General features: G+C 49.2%; 1 protein-coding gene across 7 annotated transcripts in view; it reads left to right on the top strand.

Annotated features, from left to right (window-relative positions):
- DAB2IP (DAB2 interacting protein) overlaps window positions 1–19,665 on the top strand; it is a 151,665-nt gene that overhangs the window by 90,730 nt on the left and 41,270 nt on the right. The gene's annotated exons all lie outside the window — the stretch shown is intronic.

Here is a 19,665-nt window from a genome sequence, read left to right as displayed (position 1 = left end):
CTGGGGGTCTGCAGCCAGTGTGGGTGGCTGGATCAGTGGTAGGAGCAGACAGAGAACTTGAAAGGGAGATGGACTAAAACTTACGTAATGTGTGAAACCGAATGTCCTTTCCTGCTGTCCCTGCTGTCAACCTGAGAAGGCTAACCCTGAAACGATTTTTAAAGCTGTCTTTGTTAGTCATCCTTTATGCAATTTGTTTCTTTATCATGTTTCATTTTGAGTACAAGGAGACAGGCTGCTTCCACTCCCCTCTCCACTCCTCCTCTATTGTTAGGCTCCCCCAGCTTCCCGTACGATTGTCCAGCTCTGCTCTTTGCAGAGCCCAGCGGAAAAGGATATGATTGAAAAGGAAAAAAAGTATTTCAAATTAAAATCTGCCAAGTGCTTGTGTCCTCAATAGGCTTCAGATTTCTTCCCTCCCATCTCCTTTTCCCCAAAAGTTGCAGGGTGGCCAGTATCACCTGCAGTAACAGCAGCAGAATCCCTCTTAGCCCTCATAGCCATGCACTGGCCAATAAATGCAGCAAATAATAATCCCAGCAAAGCTTAAAAACAAAGCATATTTATAATAATATGAGCAGCCTGGTCTGGTGAAAGGTTCCCTGCCCGTGACAAGGGTTTAGAACAACGTGAACTTTAATCCCAAACTGTTCTGGGATTCTGTGATACCTACACTAGGAACATGTAAATACAATGAAAGCAGGGAATGCTTGCTTTGAGCCTCATTCAGATTTGTGAGCTGGTACAGCTGGTGAGTTGTCCCAGCAGTGACACTGAGCATCTACCCTAGGCAGGACCAGGGATCACGGCTCAGAGCGTGGGTGTAGGGAAAGGAGTGTGAAGGGAGGGAGGAAAGGTCGTGGCCCCATCTCTATTGGTCCTCATTAAGCTGTAGCTTGATGAGCAAGTGGTAATTAATGGTTGTGTTAATGCTCAGAGGTAAGCTGATAGGACTCTCCTTGCTTCCTCTTGATTCCCAGCCATGGCTTCAGGACCTGAGCAGCGGTGATGAAGCAGGGTTGGGTGTGGATGATCTTTGGAGAGGCCCAGCCAGGCACGCGTGACCTTGCAGGCTGTTTGCACCTCCTGGCCCAATCCTCCTTCCCACTGCACAGCAATTAGTGGGAAGTGTCTCTGGGCAGGACTGGAGCTGCTGTGGGGCTTGAGGAGATAACAGAGCCTCTGGTGAGGCTGAGCCGCCTCCTGTGGCCTTGTTAGTGCCAATATTGGCACAGGGAGATGGGAGTGGAGCGACTGGAACAGCAGAACTGGAGACAAAGGGGAGCCCCAGTTCCTCAGGAGGTCTCTGTTCCCTCCAGTGACCCCTGAGCATGGAGCTGCAGCTCCCTGAGGCACAGCCCCGTGCCTGCTGCTGTCCCAGCCACTCCCAGGCTGTCCTGGAGTGCCCTGGGGGAGCTGGGAAGATCGTGAGTGGGATGAGAAAGCTCTCAGTAATTCCCTGAGTTTCCTTCAGCTCCAAGTGGCAGAAATAACACCTTTCTTATGTAAAGGGCTCCCTCAGCTCCACTGGGTATTGTACAGAAACACCCCCCTGCTTTGCTTCTCTTTGACTTGCACTGTTTCAGAGAGCTGCAATTTGATGACAGATTTAATAAGATACAATTGTCACTTGTGTTGAGAGGAGACATTCACAGAACTTGGAGTTGTATCACCTGGGATACCAACATGTAAAGGCACTGCTCTGTTCAGTCACAGTTTTAGGTGCTGGAGACCCAGATTTTAACACTTGTTAAGACCCAGACTTCAATACTTCTAAAGACTTGGCCAGTAGACATTGATGGAAACTTTTTCCAATAGACTCTCCCTTCCCCCAGCACTGGTTCCTTCTTCCACCTCTTCACCATAGAGGAATTTTCTGTCTCTTTTAAACAGGCGCCATTTTTCTTCATGCCATCCCCTGCACTGTGGTAACAGCAGCAGCCAGGACTGGGGGAGAAGGGCCCCAGTTCCACTGGGCCTGACTGGGACCTTGCTGGTGGCACTGCAGATGCTCTGTGTGGTGCTGTGGCACTGAGGGGGACAGCCCCTGCCCTGCTGCCATGGGAGGGTCTCACACTCCATTGCCCAGAAAGAGCAGGATGCAAATTGAGCTGCTGCCATGGATTTACAGCAAAGACAATAAAAACAAGAATTAGACGGATAAAATGATTAAAAGGCTTTACAAAAGCCTCTAAGCAGTTTGTCATATCCTGCAAGGTGATTGCCCAGCACACCTGCAGCACAAGGCAGCCCTTTCCAGCATGGCCCTTCGGCCAGGACATCAATAAAAATGAGGATTTATGAGCTCTGTCATGGGCAGCAAGCAAAGCATCGGGCAACAAATTAATCGCTGATTGCAGAGCAGTGCTGACTGGGAGCTTTCTGCTCTCTCTTGGCATCATTGCAAGGTTGTTTGTTAAGAAATTAGTTTGATAAAGAGACCCTTGACTCCCAGTGTGTTCCTCTGCTACCTGCTCACCAAACACGAGGCACTGTGAGCCCAAAAGGTGCTTTTCACTGTTCAAGTGTTCCAGCTTTTAGTCATCAGAATGTGACAGCACTCACAGTTCTGTGTGCATGTCTGTTCCTTCCTATCCAGTAATTCTGGGATTACAGAATTCCAGTTTGGGCTGGGAGGAGCTGGGTGCTGCTGGAAGCACTTGGGTGCCAGAGCTGTGTGTTCCTGCTGAGCTGCTTCCCTTTCCTACCACAGAGGTTTTGCTCATTGTTCTCTAATTTCAGCAGGCAGGAAAAAGCCCACTTTGGATTTCTGTTGGCTGCCCTGTCCCCACAGCTGGTGCCACCATTGTCCCTGGGTTCCTACCCAGACCAACTCCCTTTGTTCTCTGCCGGGCAGCTCCACAAGATGATTGTTTCCAGTCATTTTATTTCTCCCTGCCTGAGACCAGGCCATCATTTCCCAGTGACTCATGTCACCTGTTGCTGGCCTTTTCCTGTCCCTCACACAGCGGCAGAGCAGGGTGGGAAGGAGCTGGCTCTCCCCAGGTTAAGGAGTTCTCCCACCTTGCAGCAGCCACATGCAGCGAGGGACACACGGCAGGGCTGGGAGAGGAGCTCTGTGGGACAGCATCGTGTGCTGGGGATGCTGTGCCAGACCTGTACCAGCTGATCCCATCCGGCCTGGTTTGCCCACGGCTGCGTTAGCCTGGGAGCAGATGCTGAGCAGAGCTGTCACTTTGCAGGCATTGCCTCAAAGAGCTCCACAGGACGAGCTGCCAGCAGCTCTGCTTCAGCTGCAGGCTCACTTTGGTTCATCAGTCTTGGCTCTTACTTTTTTCTTCCCTTTCTGTTTCCTTTTTTAAGCGTGCTCTTACATCAGAGCCGGGCTCTGTTGCCCATCTTGGGTGCTGGAGGGTGACATCTCCTGTGCTCCTGCTCGTGCTCACAGCACTTGTCAGGCTCTGCACAGGGAACAGGGCATTCTCCAGCTCACATGCAGAAATTTCATCACCTAGGTTTCAAGAAAAATAAACTGTGGCTGGACTTAAAACCTTGTGGTGAGGACTAATGGAGAGAGGCTTTTATGAGCATTGAGAATATTTGTAGCTAAGCAACCAACATCAGCAAGAAGAATAAATCCAAAGTTTCAGGGCTCTGCCTGCCTGCCTTCAAGGGCCAGGAGCTGTGTTCTCTCTCTGTTAACAAGATTGCCTTCCTGCTGGAGGCAGGATCCCATGTTAGATGGAGCTTGTTCTGGGATACTGAGCTGGGAACAGGAGTGAAAGGACAGAGAAGAATCCTGCCAAAGGCCACAAAGCCAGCCAGGCCTCCCAGCAGCTTACAGGAAAGGGCTCTTGGAACAGTAACATCTAACATATATAGATAATATTTTCTAATTACTCTTGTATAAGTCCTCCTAGCGTCAAAGAGTGACTCTTTATCAGGAAGTGTGGTCAGAGGATAAGGAGTAATTGGCTCAAAGTGAAAGCAGAAACACAGCAGCACAGAAATTTCTCCCTGGGAGGGTGGGCAGGCCCTGGCACAGGTGCCCAGAGCAGCTGTGACTGCCCCTGGATCCCTGGCAGTGCCCAAGGCCAGGCTGGAGCAACCTGGGATAGTGGAAGGTGTCCCTGCCCCTGGCAGGGGTGGAATGGATTGAGTTTTAACGGCCCTTCCAAGCCAAACCATTGTGGACTGTCTGATTCTAGGCTCTCCAGCAGGCAGCAGCTGCAGACCATATTCCTTCCATGAATGACTGGATGACTGCAGCAGTTTTTGTTTGAAATGGTGAATCTCTGTGGCTTTGTTCACTTTCTATATTTGCACAGTTCCTGTTGCTCGGGGCACCCATCCCATTGCTACAATTGCAGCACAGATCCAAGGCCTATAAGATAATTGAGCTTTATTTTCTACAAAGATATTATGCAGTCTTCTTCACTGGGTTGCACCAGAAAACCTAGAAGCAAGACATTTTACTTTAAAATATATTTTATTTATAAAAAGAAAATTTCCCAGAAATGCCAATGGGAATGGCAACAAATCAAATCCCAGGAATAATTTCTCAATTGGACTTTTTTTTTTTTTTTAAATATCTTATAACCTCAGGGTATTTTCCATCTCTGCTTCTTCCTCCTGCTTTGTCAGGAGCTGCTTGGCAAAGATGTTCCAGTCCCTACCCTGTCCTGGCAGCCTCATGGATCACCAGGAGCCCTGTGAGTGCCCTCTGTGCTGTGGGAAGATCTCCTAAAAGTGCTTTGGAACCAAACTCGTGGATCCCTGAGCCCCCTGTGCACAGCTGCACCACACCATCAATCCAGGCCTGAAACAGAATTGTTCCCTGATCACAGACCCCAGAGACTCTTTGCTCACACAGACACTAAAGTTGGTGTTAGTTAGAAACTTGTGTATTAAGGCCAGATCTGCCAGTATTTCTATGGACCTGCATTCCTGAGCCAGGTTTATTGTTTTGATGAGAGGAATGAGGTGTAACACAGGATAACTCCCCTGGTGTTGGGGTTCCAAGCCCAAGTACCACTCACAGGCTGTGCCAGAATGCTCTCCTTGGCAGGACTGTCCACAGGTTTACCCCTTCATGTGGCATTTCCTCCACTTTTCTGCCTAGAAATCTTCCTGCAGCACTGAGCGTTTCAGTGGGGTTTCAGATGGGCATGAGTTTGTCTGTGTTGGCAGTTCAGAGCTGGCTGTGACACTGACAGCACGAGAGCTCTCCCCCAGCTGCGGCCTGGCTGTGCCTCAGTCACTCAGCTGTGAAAAGCACTCAGGGCTCTGAAAGCTGGGGCTGTTCCTGTCCATTAGCACCAGTGCCACAGCAGCCCAGCTGGGTGGGATCCATTCAGTGCCAGTGCCACAGCCGGGCTCCGAGGGCACCTCCAGCCAGCAGGTACACGCTGAATGGCTCTGGGATAGCAGGGGGCCAGCACGGCACTGAGGGGTTACTAATGACAGCATTCAGTCAGGAAGGGCTTCATTTTTCTTATTAGGGAAACTATCACTTCTGGAAATGTTGCAGACACATTTTGGAAGCGGCACCAACTATTTTAAAAGTTAAAAACCACATTGGCAGGTGTGAGGGAGATGTTCTGGAAAGGGAAGATACAGCCTGGCTTAAGAGAAACCCGATGTATTCAGAGAGATCCAAGCTTTTCCCTTTGATCATCTTCCTCTTCCCACCCACCTTGGATCAGCTCCCACCCCTCCACATGCAGGATCCGAACCATTCCAGCCAGTTCCTGAGCCATTCCCAGCTCCCAGGCCATGCAGACCAAGGCACAGCTCCCTGGGGCACTGCTGGAGTTTGTGAAATGCTTCACAAATGCAGATAAGGACAAACAAACGTTCTGCAGGAGCTGCAGTGAGGGGGCAGGAGGGCAGAGCCAGGAGGGCAGGGAACAGGGACACCAGCGTGGTGGCAAGGCCAGCTCCTGCCTCCCTCCCTGCTGCCTCTGCATTGCCCTCTGGGGAAGGGAACGCACCCAGAGGATGGGGAAACAGATTGAGGACACTGACCACAACTTAAAATTCATCTTTGGAGTAATTGTTTCAACTTTCTTACTCCATTTCTGGAGCTTTCCCCCCTTCTCTGCTTGTATTTTATTCAGTTGGCTTCTCTGTTTTTTGTCCTGGGGGGTTCCGGGCAGGTTTCTCTCTCTGAACATGACAATTTGCTCTTCAGTGCTTCTTTTAGGGTGTTTATCACTTTTTAGATCCTCCAAGTGCCTCTTTATTCCAGTTACTTTTCCCCCCACAAATCACAGCCTCTTGTCTCCAGTTTAATTTTTACATTTAATGAAATAGCTCTGAAATAAAATGTTCTTTAACAAATCCCTGATCAGGGTATCTCACAACAAAAGGTACTTGGATTTTATTATTGTTATTATTACTAATACAAAGTAATGACATGCCTGAATCCTTATCAAGTGTAATTCAGGGGGATTAGTCATTTCAGTTGAAAGGAAAAGTTTGCTTTGTCATTTACTGAACTCATCTGCTCAGTGTCCTGCTCCTGTTTATTTAGATTTATTATTATTTACTGGTTTTTTAGGTCTTGAGATCAAATTGTTGATCACAATGCTCTGAGGTTTGGGTTTCTGCTTCACTGGGCAAACAGCAATCAGCTAAATACAGGAAAACAAGCTAAATATAGAGAAAACTGAATGAGAATATCACATTTTTGATGTCTGTGATGTCAAGCTTGACAGACCCACTAAGCACCTCGCTAAGAAAAGCAAAGCAAGCCTCAAAAACCTCAGAACTTGCCGAGATTTTCTCATTGAGAAAAAATGTTGTGTCTTCAACACGAACTACAAAAAAGAGCAACTGTGAATCAGGCAGACATCCCACATTTGTGGCTGGATTGAGCTCACGAGCAGTTCCTGCAGGGCCCTTCCCCAGCTCCTCGAGCCCGGGGTGCTGATGGGCCCCAGGCCTGGCTGGAGGCTGAGCAGCAGCTGGGGCAGATGTTGGACACCTGGGCTGCAGGAATCCTTCCCAAAGCTGGGGCAGGATCAGCTCCCACAGCAATGCTCTGTGCATGGAACTGCTGTCAGAACTAGGTCAGCTGGATATCACAGATCTGTGTGTGCTCAGCTCAGCTCCAGGGCAGCTGTGCCTGGGCAGCAGCAGCTGCACCATGGAAGGATGGGGCTCCCCTGCTGCTGTCAGTGTGAGCTGATGGGGATGGCAACAGCAAGAGTCCTTCTGGAAACCAGAAACCAGTGCAGAGGTTAAAGGCAGCCATTGTTTGGTATGAAGGGGCTTTGCAGACAAAATTGCCCATCTCTGGCAAAGGACATCTCCAGCAGATGCAGGGAGCTGGGTGTGTGTTTAATGCCGGGGTGGGAGCAGGGCTGACAGAGCTGAGCAGCCACAAACCTGTGTGTGGGCATGGGAAGGCAGGCAGGGCTGACAAACGTGTGGAGAGCATGGAAAGGCAGAGACAAGGTGACAACTGGGTGAGCATGGAAAGCAAGACAAGGGCTGAACCAGGCGGAAAGGTGAAGCATTCCAGAGGGGCCTGGGCCCTGGCTCGTGGCTCTGTCCCCACTGGATGTGAAGCAGCAGCAGAGGTGCAATCCCAGCACCTCAGCACCCCCATGTGCTGCCTGTGTCCTGCTCCCTGCCCTGCCCGAGCACTGATCCCTCCCAGGAAAGCCCTGTCCTGCCCATCCTGGGCTCAGCAGCCAGGGCACAGGGATGTCCCTGCTGTCCTGGTGGATCCAGAGCCACAGACGGCTCTGAGCTCTGAGCCTCCAGCTCTTCCCATCGAGCAGGGCTGCTGCCAGGGAGGGACACAGCCTCCATGGGGACAGGAGCAGGGCAGGTGTGTCTGGGGAGGCTCTGAGGCAGCAGAGGAGCCACTTCAGCTGGAAGGAGGAGGATGGAGGGTTGGGGTTGGTTTGTTTGCATGTGGCCAGCCAAACGTGGCCAGCCAAGCGTTCCTTTCTTCTCAGCAAACGTTCCTTTCTTCTCACCATCCTTCAGCTCCTCTTTGATCTGAACTGCACTTTTTCCTGGAAGACTTCCAGCATTCCCAGTGCAGCTATGAAGCTCCCTTTCTTCCTCCCTATTCAGGCCACATCCCTCAAATTTAGGAGAGACGCTGCAGTGGTGACGTGGGGCTGTGGTGTGTAAAGTCATTTCTGGAGGAACATGTTTGACTTCTTCACATGTTCCTGATCTCTCCTCCCAGAGCAAACACAGAACAGGCAACAGCAGCACAGGCTCCCACAGTCACCTCAGAGTTTGACTTTATGCAATGTGCAAAATCAGCCCCATAAAAGGTTCAAGCTGTGGTTTGGTGCAGATGTCCAATAAATTGAGAACTTTTGGCGACCCTCATTTCTAGACTGACGTGTCAGACAGATGCACATGCCAGAAGCACACTGGGAAGCAAAGTCTGTGTTGGGAAGGGTGCCAGGAGCCAAGATGCTTTTGCAGAGCTCTGGAGCAGCAGCTTGGCCATCTCTGGGTGATGGAGAGAACCCCCGGGCAGCTGGCTGGGTAATGATGTTGCTTTTTAAAAAGACAACAAAAAAGGCGTTGCACCCTGCTCCTGCTAAGGAGCCTTGGAGACAGGAGAGAAAAGGCTTCTTTCTCTAGAGGTGAACAGTCACTTCTTCCTGCAGCAGAAGAATCCTGACACTAGATAAGTAGCTGTGAGAAGATTCATAAAAAAACTAATTTATAATTTGCCAGAATATAATCCTGTTTGATCAGTGTTATTCAGTTCCTCTTTCTTTTAAAATTCAGTGCACTTAACTGTTCTACGAGGGTTTATGAATGTTTAAAAATTGCTTTGTGGTCCCTAAAGTAATTTGACAAGTCTGACAGCTATTGATTAAAAACCTGAAATTATTCAGACTGTAGGATGACTTGAGGGATTAGATAGAAAGTTTTTTCAAATGTGAAAGGAAATAAGATGTTGGAAAGTAAATATGTTCTTGAATATTTTTGAAAAATCCATTACAACTGTGAAATTAAATTGAAATGAGATACTTCGTGTGGAGATGAAGGAACTAAATGCTGGCTTTACTATTTAGGCATGGGGTAGAACTGCCCATCCCAGGCTCAACAACTGCATCCCTGGAAGTTGCTGGTCTGTGGCACAGATCCCACCTCAGCGACTGAGGGAGCCCTTGGGGAGCTCCTGCACCTGCCCAGCCCTGGCCGGGGCCCAGGCAGCTCCTTGCATCCTCTGCTGCTGGTGGGGTGTTGGAACAGGGCTCTGTGTCCAGAGTGAGCAGGATGATCCATAACCATGGCCAGGTCTGCAGGACTCCCCCAGCCTGCTGCCAGCTGCTTGGGAATAAGGCAGAAGCCAGTTCTGAGTGTGCTGTGGGAGAATCCTCCTTTCCTGAATGGGCTGCTGGGCACAGAGCCCTGTGCCCCTGCCCCACTGACAGGAACTGGGGCTGTTCATTCCAATGTCTGGCTGCTCACTGCAGCCCTGGGGCAGGGAACACCCAGTCCAGGGCAGGGATCAGATCCCTGAGCCCCTGGGCTGTGCAGAGCGTGTGGGCAGCTCTGCAGACTGGTTCTGCCAAGGGGGTGCTCCACAAGCTCCTGATTCTGCTGTTGGTGGTGCTGTCACTGCTGCTGTTTAATCAGGTAATGGATGGCTGTTGGTGTTGGTTAAATTCCGGAGTGATTCCATGCATGGAGAAAATCAAGTGTTTGTTATGGAGATAATCAAGTGGTTTTTCTGATGATACAGTTCCCTGGACTGAGCAGCAGAGTTCTGGATGTGCAGGTACTCAGCAAGCAGATAATGGAGGGCTTGCTTGGCCTGTTAGCTCAGGGCACCAGCAGCCCTTTTTCATCTCCAGCTATTCCCAGTTTCACTGGGATCAAAAGCCTTGGTGAGGGGAGTCTGCAAGGCACGAGTGGAGCTGAACCAGGTGTCACCAGGCTGGGCACAGCATTTTAAACCCCTGTGCTATATATGGCCCTTGGTTATATTTCAGTGACAATATTAAACTTTAAAAAGATGAGTGGAAGGAAAGGAGACCTTCAAATTTAGTTACTGCCAGGAAATAATACTCAGCAGCCCATAGCTGTCATTCTGCAGCAGACAGGGATTATCCATAAACCCTGTACCTCCAAAGTGAAGGAGAGTAATAAAGCCGACCCCAGGCGCACTTTGAACTTGGCTACCTCTGATTAATTAAGTTTTTCCTTCCTTGAGCCTGATTTAGTACTTATGCTCAGAATGAAGGATTTAAGTTAAGAAACTGTTGAGAAATTGAAGGACAGCTCTCATCCCCTCTTTCCCATCTCATCCCCTTCCCTATCACATGCACACACATGTGGGTAGCAAAGGGCTTGATGTGGCTGCTGAAAATCAGGCTCTGAGGGCATTCCTGTCCCAGAATTCTTGTCATTCCTCCTGCACTTGCACCACTTTTGCTGGATTTTTATTCCTGCCAAGCTTGAAATGTCAGCGGGGCATGGCAAACATCAGCTAATTCTGGCTGCAGGTCTCAGGGCAGTGGAAGGTGTAACAGCGATCCTGCATTTATATGGAAAGTAGGAAGGTGTCTGTGCAGCTCTGGAGTATCCTCCTTTCATTCATTTAATGACAGAGCTTCCTGGGACATTTAAAATCCGTCTGTGGCAGGGCTGAGGCTCAGCACAGCCACACACTCCACGTTCAGAGAGCTCCTCTGCTGCCCACAGAAGCCTGGCACAGTTTGGTTCACGATGAGAAGTGTAAATATGAGGCAGAATGGCCCAATTTTGTGTTTGCTGCTTTGGTACTTGGTGACCACATGGGATTCTTTTGGTTTAGAAGGAGTTTGTAGAACATAGCTGGGAATACATTTGCTCCTACCAGCGGAATGGATCTTGCCATGTCCTGGGAAGTCAGTCAGCCCCTGCCTTCCTATGGAACTGCTGTGGCTGGTGCTGTATCCCTTAATTACACTTCCTTAAGTCACTTCTTTTGGAGGAGAAACAATTGTTTAGAGTAATGAGAGAGTCTATTTTGATTGAAAGATGTACAATAATCTGCCCTGAATCTGCTCTGCTGCATTGTACCAAACTCACTTATTTTCTCTATATTTGTTCATAGTCAAAGCATAAATAATTCAGCATTTTGTCTCTCCCTGTGAATGTGAGAAGCATGCTTGCTGATTCCAGATCAGATGGAGCAGTGATGTTTATTACTCTGATGTTGGGGAATGATTGTTGCATATTTAATATCACCATAAATAAAGCTCCTGTAGCCGTGTTCCACTCGTGGGATCGGCGTGAGGCTCTCTCCGAGCCCTCTGATCTGCAGCCCCCAGAGCTGAGCTGGGATGGAAGCAGAGGCTTTGCCTGCCCACTGTGACACAGGCCATGAGTGACAAGTGCCTTTCCAGCGTGCCCAGCCTGGCTGGCATCCACCAGCCCTCAGCTCTGCCAGCCCCACCTGCTCCAAAGTCATTTATCTCACCCAGAAATGCTCAGAGACTTGCACCGTGTGACAAAGCAAATAGCAGAAGTAAAACAAACCTCATTAAAATAAAGTGGCTGGATGATAAGGGGAATGGTTAACATACCTTTAACAGCAGTATTTCTTTTCTTCATTTTATCTCACTAATGCTTTTAAAAACTGTCTGAAAGTATTTTATAGTAATTACTAAAGGAGCTGGAGTTTTTAGCAGTCTTGTAATGGGGAGCTGAACATCTCTGGTTTTAGTGGCTTTTTTTCAAAGCGTGGGGAGGACACCGGGCAGTGAGTGAGGATCTGGGCCACGTCTGTTGTTCCTATTTATAATTAAAATTCCATTCAAAGTGTGGCACAGGTATTGCAGCATCCTGCAGTCCTGGGCTGGGTGTTCTGCCATCCATAACAGCCTTGCAGGACTTTGTTCCAGCACCTTGCTGAACTCCAGCTGGTCACCCAGCACCGTTTTCCATTTCTCCTCTAAAATTCCCTCCATGGAGAGAAATTCTTGTACATTTTACCAAAGGCACTTGCCAGAATAAAGGGAGCGAGGCACAGCTTGGCAGTGGTGAAAAGCAAGGGAGAGAGCGAGCTTTGTCCACGAGCCATGAGCAAGCCAAGGCTGTCCCGCTGGGTCACATTCCTGTTCTCTCAGCCTTGGCATGGAGCACTTCTTTTTAATGGAGTCCAGTGTTCCCAGTGTTTCCAAACTTGTTTTAGTGTTTGCAGCAAGCTGGGATCATCCCTGAGAAACAGTTTGTGTGGATGTGACTGAGGGAAGGAACGTCACTGAGCTCTGAGAGCCAAGGGATGGACTTGGCTCCTCCTTGGAATGCTGAGGGCTCCGGGAGGAGCCCTGCCAGTGTCACAGTGTGGATTGGGAGGGGACTGTCCCCACTGTCCCTGTGTGCCACGCTTGGGTCTGCACCACGGAGCCATCCCAGCGCCTGGAGTGCTCCAGGAGCAGCCTCCTCTCCTCCCACGGTGCAGACAGGGCAGCAGCACCAAGTCTGCAATGGAAAATTGCCCCTTGCCACCTGCTGATGTGGTCACTGCCCCAGCATGGCATCCTCAGGGTGACAGAGCCTGCAGAGGGGACAATTCCCCCATCCAGCCCCAGGAGTGGCTTCACTGGAGCCTGCAGTGCTGGCCACTGTCACAGCTGTGGATCAGAACTGCTCCAAGCCTGACTTTACTGGCACACAGCCATTCTGCTTGTTCAGTATTCTAAAAGCACAGTTAATAACTATTTTTGTCTCTATTCTCATTTCTCACGTACATATAAAGGCTCAGTTGATGTTTAGCTTGACAAGCCAGGCTGCAGTTTGGATGCCAAAAATCTCCAAACTGTCATGGAGGGAGACAAGGATAAAGGAAAAAACAACTTAGATAAAAGGGCTGTGGACTCAGAAATGCTGCATGTGGCACACTTCCCAATCCTCAGAGAGACTTATTAATTCACATTGTGGAAGTGTTTATGGTGCACAACTCAAGTGGCTTCCTGGCTCCACTTGGGATCTCACTGCATTTAGGAAGAAGTTGCTTTCACACTTCTACAGGCAAAGGAATTAAAAAGTTGTTTTGTTTCTTGAAGTGTATAAAGTAATAAAGTGTTTAAGGGATGGAATAAGGGAAGCCACATGTCAAAGGCAGGCAGGCCAAGGCTGTACTCAGGAATTGCACATCAGCCTAATGCAGGGAGGGTTTTATTGCCTTCTCCCAAACCACAGTGTTCAGACTGGGTATAATATTCAGTCCTTTGCTGCATCCTTGCAGCTCCCAGAACTGAAACTGATTTTTGCCCAGGGACTGGGCTAACACATTCCCTCAGCTCTAATCACTTTAAAAAAAAAACAAAGCTAAGGAAAAAAAATATCCATAAGCAAAAAATCTTGAGTTATTATCCCATCATTTGTAACATGGATGTGAGTGTTGTAGGCACTTAACAGACAAGGCACTTGGCAGCTTTTCCCAAATTCTCTGTATTCTGTGTGGCAGCTGCTGGTGCATCTGGGTTTTGCAAGAGCTGTAGGTTGGAGAGCACAGAGCATTTAACCCATCCCTCATCCCAGGGAAGATTCCTGCTCTGTCCTCACATCAGCCAGCCAGATCCTCATCACTTGTGCTTCTCTCGAGTGTCCAAAGAAGTGAAGAAATCACGGAACATTTTTCTCACTTGGCAGTTGTTTGAATCTCTCTGCAGCATGCCCTGTGCCAGCCTGTCCCTGTCCCTGTGCCACCTGTGGGCCCAGCAGTGTGAGCTGTGGCCCTCGTGCCCTGGGAGTGAGACAGGAGAGAGCTTGTGCAGTGACCCAGTGCCAGCTGGGGCTGCTCGGGCCAGGATGGGCTTTGCTTTTGCCCTGTATTCAGAGCACAGTTGCTCTTTTGGAGCTCACCTGGTGCTTTCAGTTTTGGTGCACTGGCATGGAGGATGAAGGCAGCCAGGCAGGGGCAGGAGGAGCAGCCCTGTCACTGGAGGGAGGGGAGCCAAGCTCATCCCCACTCTGGGATGGGACATCCCTGGGCTGTGCCCCCCAGGCCAGCTCCCCTCTGTGCCACAGCCCCTGGGAGCTCTGTGCAGCTCCAGCACGGGCTCCAGGCACGGTGTAAATCCAGGGCAGCTCATCAGCTCAGCAGCAGATTGCAGTTTTGTTTCTGGGAGCATACGCTGGCCCCGTGCATTCCCAGGGATTTGACCTAAGCTTAGCATCTGTCAGCATAAGAACAAGTGCTTCAGTGCAGTGGCACAGCAGCAGTTCAGTGGATGGGCAGCAGGGCAGAGGGGGTTGTTGGATGATGGTTTTATATTCCATCAGAGGAAGAGAAAATATTTGTGGAAATCGGTGTTTTGAGAAATTAAATACAAGAACAAAATCTAAACCAGATCCAAACATTTTGCATTTTCTCAGAAGAAAGTAAAATAAGAATTTTTGGGCTCTGCCTGCAGATTTAACTGCAAAGTTCTCACCAGTGGTGGTGAGTGGAAATGGAGCCTGGACTGGGAGCAAGGAGTGAACCCCAGCAGAAAGGAAGGTGTCTGTGCAACTCTGTTTATTTTAACTCAATCTATTTACATCAAGTCAGGCTCTTAGTGTGTCTGAGTAGTTTTAACTCTTCCTGTCATCAGTGCAGGCTAATGGCCTAAAATGTAGGTTTAGACATTAAGAATAGAGAAAAATTGTAGGTGAGACAGGCACAGGTTACCTGAGGGAGTTAACTGAGACTGGCTGGGCTGTGGGGAGCTCTGTGTGACCCTGAACACCTTTCACAAAGGAAAATGCTTCCAGGTTCTGTCTACAAAAATTCTGCACAACCGTGAGTGTAAAATAAAGTCATTTTTGCAATGATGATGAGCTGGCTTTAATTTGGTTAATAACTGAGGCAAGTTAATCCTGTTCAGGCAAGGATCAAACCAGTTTCAGTGCATCTCTGTCAGTGCTTTGCATGTGCCTAACTAGATTGATTTAAAATAGCTTGGCTAGAAAAGAAAGTTGCTTCTACTGTACAGCTCCTGAACTGGGGCTCACACCTGCCCCTGCTCCTGCCTCCATTCCCTTCCACAGTGAAGCTTTAGGTCAAGCTCCCCTCTGGCTCCTTTGTTTAGAAGATGAGGGTGAGACATTCATGGGGAGAACTCATTCAGGAATCTCCACATCCCCTCCAGAAGACATGAAAAACATAAAAAATGTTTCAGGCGAGGATGATTTACTGGCTCTGACTGCCTGGCATTTACAGGAATGGCTCTGCAGCTCCTTCCCCTTTTGCTGGCAGCCAGGCCCTGGGTCCCTTGCCCAGGATTTGTGCTGAGCTGTGGCTGGGTGCTCGGGGCAGGAGCAGCAGGAGCCCCTGGAAGCTCAGCAGGGCTCAGGTGGAGCCAAGGGGGGGCTCAGCTCCCAGGGTGAATTGTCAGCAGCAAAGCTGACACTCTGCTCATTGTCATCTGTTAATTAATGCATTACTCAGCCAGGCTGAGAGACTCTGCTCTTCTGAGGGCTGGTGTAGATCTGCAGAGCTTCTTGTCACCATGGCTTGGTCCTGCAGGTAGCAGAGGGCACAGAGGGCACAGCCATTGGCATTGCCAGGCTCCCATGGCCTCCCTTCCCTGGGGAGAGCAGTCCTGGCTGGGTGCTGGAAGCCAAGCCACGACTCATCTCCAGTGGGGTGGGCAGTGTTTCCATCCTGGGGAAGCCACGTCCACCCTGGGTAACCCAGCTGGCTCTTAGCAGGCCCCAGCAGCCTCACAGACTCCCTGATACCCCTGCCTGTGTCTGCAGTGGGGAAACTGAGGCACACAAAGGCACAGCAACCACACCAACCTTATGTGAGAAAACACAAAGCCTGCTTTTTTCAGTCTGTACCTACTCCAGGTATCACTGTGATATTCTGTCAGCTCTTGCTATACAGAGATTTATTTGAAATCGTTTCTATTCCATTGAAGCAATTTTCAGAGATTAATTTTTGAGGGTATTAGCATTGATTCCTGAGCACATGTGCTTCCTCCTCCTGCCAGTGGTCCATATCCAGGAAAAGCTGCATTGTCTGAGCTGGAGGAAAGCTCACTTGCCCTAATTTATTGAAAAAATTAATTTTAGATTTAAAATGGGGTTTTCATTTATGAACCCCGCTCAATCTGTTCTTCACTCCTGAGTCTTCACCCTGACCTTTCCCTTATCTGAAATGCTCTGGGCTGTACACTGTGTTCATTAGTGCAGCTTGCAGGAGGGAGCAGCAGGTGTGGGCTGTGGATAAGGACTGCACGCACGCCTGGCTCTGTGCTTATCCACGTACCCCTGGCAGCTCCTGGCTGTAATTTAATTTAGGCCAGTGCCAGGATTTGGACTTTTTTAAGAGTTTTTCACAGTTTGTAAGTTTTAATAACAATTTTTACATCAGCTCTGGAAGTAGCAGCCCTTGGCATTGCATGGAGAATGCAGTAATGATACTTGCACTTAAAAAAATGAGCTGGAGAAGTGATGCAGTGCACCCCAGTTCTGCCAAGTTTAATCCCTGCTCGAGGAGTCTGGAATGGTCCAGGAGAGTCAGGATGGTGCAGCGAGGTCCCTGGGGCTGGCCTGGCTTTGGTGCAGAGCTGTGCCTCACTCTGCTCTGGGGGAAACAAAGGGGCCATTCCCAGAAAAGGCCATGGAAGAAGAACCTCTCATCCCATCTGAAAAGAAGGCTCCTGTGAGAGTGATGTGCTTTATATCCATCCCTAGAAGACACTAAAACCTATCTGGCTAAAAGGTAGAGAGCAATTGGAAGAAATTAGCTTTATATCCTGGTGCCAGCTATGGATAAAAAACCACAAACAAACTTTAAAATGCTTTGAGCTTTTCTTCTTTTTTTCTTTAAGGGAAGTTAACCAGCAGCAAAAGAATATTTCCCCAACTTTATTCTGATTATAAATTTTGCATTCTTTGGATATTGCTTTTTAAGAACAGCATTTTGTTGAACATCATTCAGCCTCCAAAGTCAGCTCTTCCCTATTAAACTGAAGCCATTATACAGGCCAGTGTGGTTAGACAGAAGGACAAATCACAGGAAAATGTAGTTTAGATGCTAAAACACCTATTTGTGTTTGTCAGGCTCAAAGTCATTCGCCACTGGTACCCCTCTGTAGTTTTGATTTGAAATTCAAAACTTGACTCCTGCAAATGCCTTGGCTCAAATTGTGGTTGAATGTTAAGTGGTGTCTCTGAAGCGAGACTAATCACACAGAATGATATTGGATGTTTGCAGGAATGGGACCTCACAAAAAGGTTTAGAAAAATCTGCTGCTAATAACAATGTTCTGTTTTAAATAAAACCTGCAGAAAAGATGAGTGGCATCTCAGTAAAGACAGGTTTCCTGTGGATTGGGATTACATTCCTAGAGGAAAGTCTAATGCTTATCCAGGAGAGCAGAAAAGTGAAGCTAATTATAAGCAGAAAGAGAAATTGGCCAGTCCGATGCACTGTCTGGGTGCTGAGAAAGGGGATGGAGGCAGAGGGAAATATTCTTTCAGTATAAACACTATGGAAACAGTGCCCCATTTTTCAGGGGTGCTTGAGCCAACTCTGCCCCATCACTGCAGCTCAGCTTTGGGGTCAGTGCAGCAGGTGGAGAGGCAGCAATCAGTAACAGCTGTGCAAAGCCATGTATCATACTGTTAATTGTGCTGGAATATGGGATTGTTCCAACTTTATAAAACAAGTGCATTTATGACATCAAAGGCTATTTGAGTTTAAGTGTAAATTTGGAGTAGATGTGGATAATCACAGTCCCTTCCACTGCTGACTCCTTAAGGTTATTAGGAAATTGTTTGTTTCCCAGTGATAGACAGTGTGGTCATAAAGCACAAAGCACTGGCTTCACAGTCAATAAAAAGTGAGAGATAGCTAGGATTAATAGCTCTGAAATGCAAACATGGCTGGAGTGTGGAAAGGCTGCTGGAGGCAAAGCTGTGACCATCCTCATCCTCCTCTGCCCAGCCAAGGAAACAGAGTCAGCCAGGCCTGGCTGGGACCAGAGGAGAAAACATGACCCAAGAGAAGGGGACTAAAAATAATACAAATAATAACTGGGAATGGAAAACTTCCTCTAATAACCCATGGAAAAATACTTTAACTTGCCCTGACTGGGCACGGTGGCTTTCATTTCACAAATGCCATTTGTTGAGCAGTGAGCAGGGTGGGTGGTGCTGGGATCCTGTCAGGAACAGGAGTGTAAATGTGAAGAAGGGGTGGGGTGGAGGTCACACACAGAGCCTGGGGACTGTGCCAGCACTGTGGGGCAGCCACAGCTCCGGCTGTGCCATGCACCTCTGTGTCACCTGCTGCACAGAGGAACAGCTGTCTGCAGGGAAACGGCACCTTGTGCACACGAGGAGTGAGCTACGAGCTCGCTGCAAGGAAGCTGCAGAAACCCTGGCTTGGACAAAATGAGCTGAGATGTCGATGTACAAGTTCTTCTTGGTGGCAGTAAATGCTCCCTGCAGCAGTATTTGAACACTGAGTCAGTGGAATGTGGCTCCCTCACTGCCTGCCACTCCCTGGGGACGGGGACAGAGCAGTCCCCAAGGCCCCAGTCTGCAGAGTTTTAGTTTCTTTCTGTATCTCCTGAGCCACACAAGTGTCCAGAGACCACAGAGAGGGAGAGGGCAAGGAATGGCCTATACAGATCTGTGTCCCAACAGGTTTGTGTGTTTAAGACACCAGCCCAGCCTCAGAGTGATCAGTGGGACAGGGGCACAGTGACACTGCCCACGTCACTTTGGGAAAACACAGTTGGCATTTGCTGAGGTGAGTGTGGAGAATCAATGTGCAGCACACAGGCTACAAGGTCAAACGTTACCTCATCCCCTGATGCCTGGCTCACTTCCCAGTGCTGCACAGACCAACCATCTGGAATTTCAGGTTTGGGACAGGGGGAATTCAACTGGGCAGTTCCCAGCAGACAGAGCTCTCTGCTGCTCTTTGCTGTCAATGTGGAAGCTGTAGCAGAGCTGTGCTGGGTCCTTAAGTCAGCTGGAGCTGCCACAGTTCCCAGCAGAGCCAGTGCAGGCTTGGTGGGTTCAATACCTCCTTCCAGACTGTCCCAGTGCTGGGCTGCAGAGGGAACCTGAATTCTCCCTCTGCCTCGGGTCTGCTCCGCTCTCCACCCAGCGCAGGTGCGAAGGCTCGTTCCAAAGTTCAGGTTCTGCGTTCTCGTGCCTTGCCAGAAGATAAAAGGGTTGGTAAAAGTGTAACTTGACCTTAGCATTTCACAGCAGCCACACAGATAAGCTGCTGAAGGAAATACAGACAGCAAAACGCGGATGGCTCTGGGGAAGGGGACCCCACAAGGCAGGAGCTCCGTGTGAGACCCCCGAGCAGGACTGGGGGCAGCCTGGCTGGCAGGGGGGCATGGCCCTGCATTGCTGACTGGCATCTGAGCCTGCTGGGCACTGTAGTTCTGCTCTGCCACACAGAGGACCCCCGTGCTGCTGCTGCTGCAGGTTTGAGAAGGAGAAGATTGACTGAAGCTTCCTGTTATTATTTTTGGCTACTCCAGCAATGTATCAAAAACCTGAGGCTGGGTTGATGCTGGTGCCCTACTTTATAGAAGCCCTGAAAAGCAGATCAAGGACAGCGAGCTTGTCTCTCTGCATGGCATCTGCCAGCAAACGGTGAGAAAACTTCAAACTGCTGGTGGGGGGAATGGGGGAGGCAAAAATGAGGCAAAATGTGCTAAATCCAGAGCACTGTTTGCAGACTTCAAGGGAAAGGGGGTCTGC

This window comes from Zonotrichia leucophrys, chromosome 17 (genome assembly GCF_028769735.1).
Source record: "Zonotrichia leucophrys gambelii isolate GWCS_2022_RI chromosome 17, RI_Zleu_2.0, whole genome shotgun sequence".
Classification (NCBI taxonomy): domain Eukaryota; kingdom Metazoa; phylum Chordata; class Aves; order Passeriformes; family Passerellidae; genus Zonotrichia; species Zonotrichia leucophrys.
The sequence above is the reverse complement of the archived record's forward strand: the minus strand, read 5'-3'. Positions and strand labels throughout refer to the sequence as shown.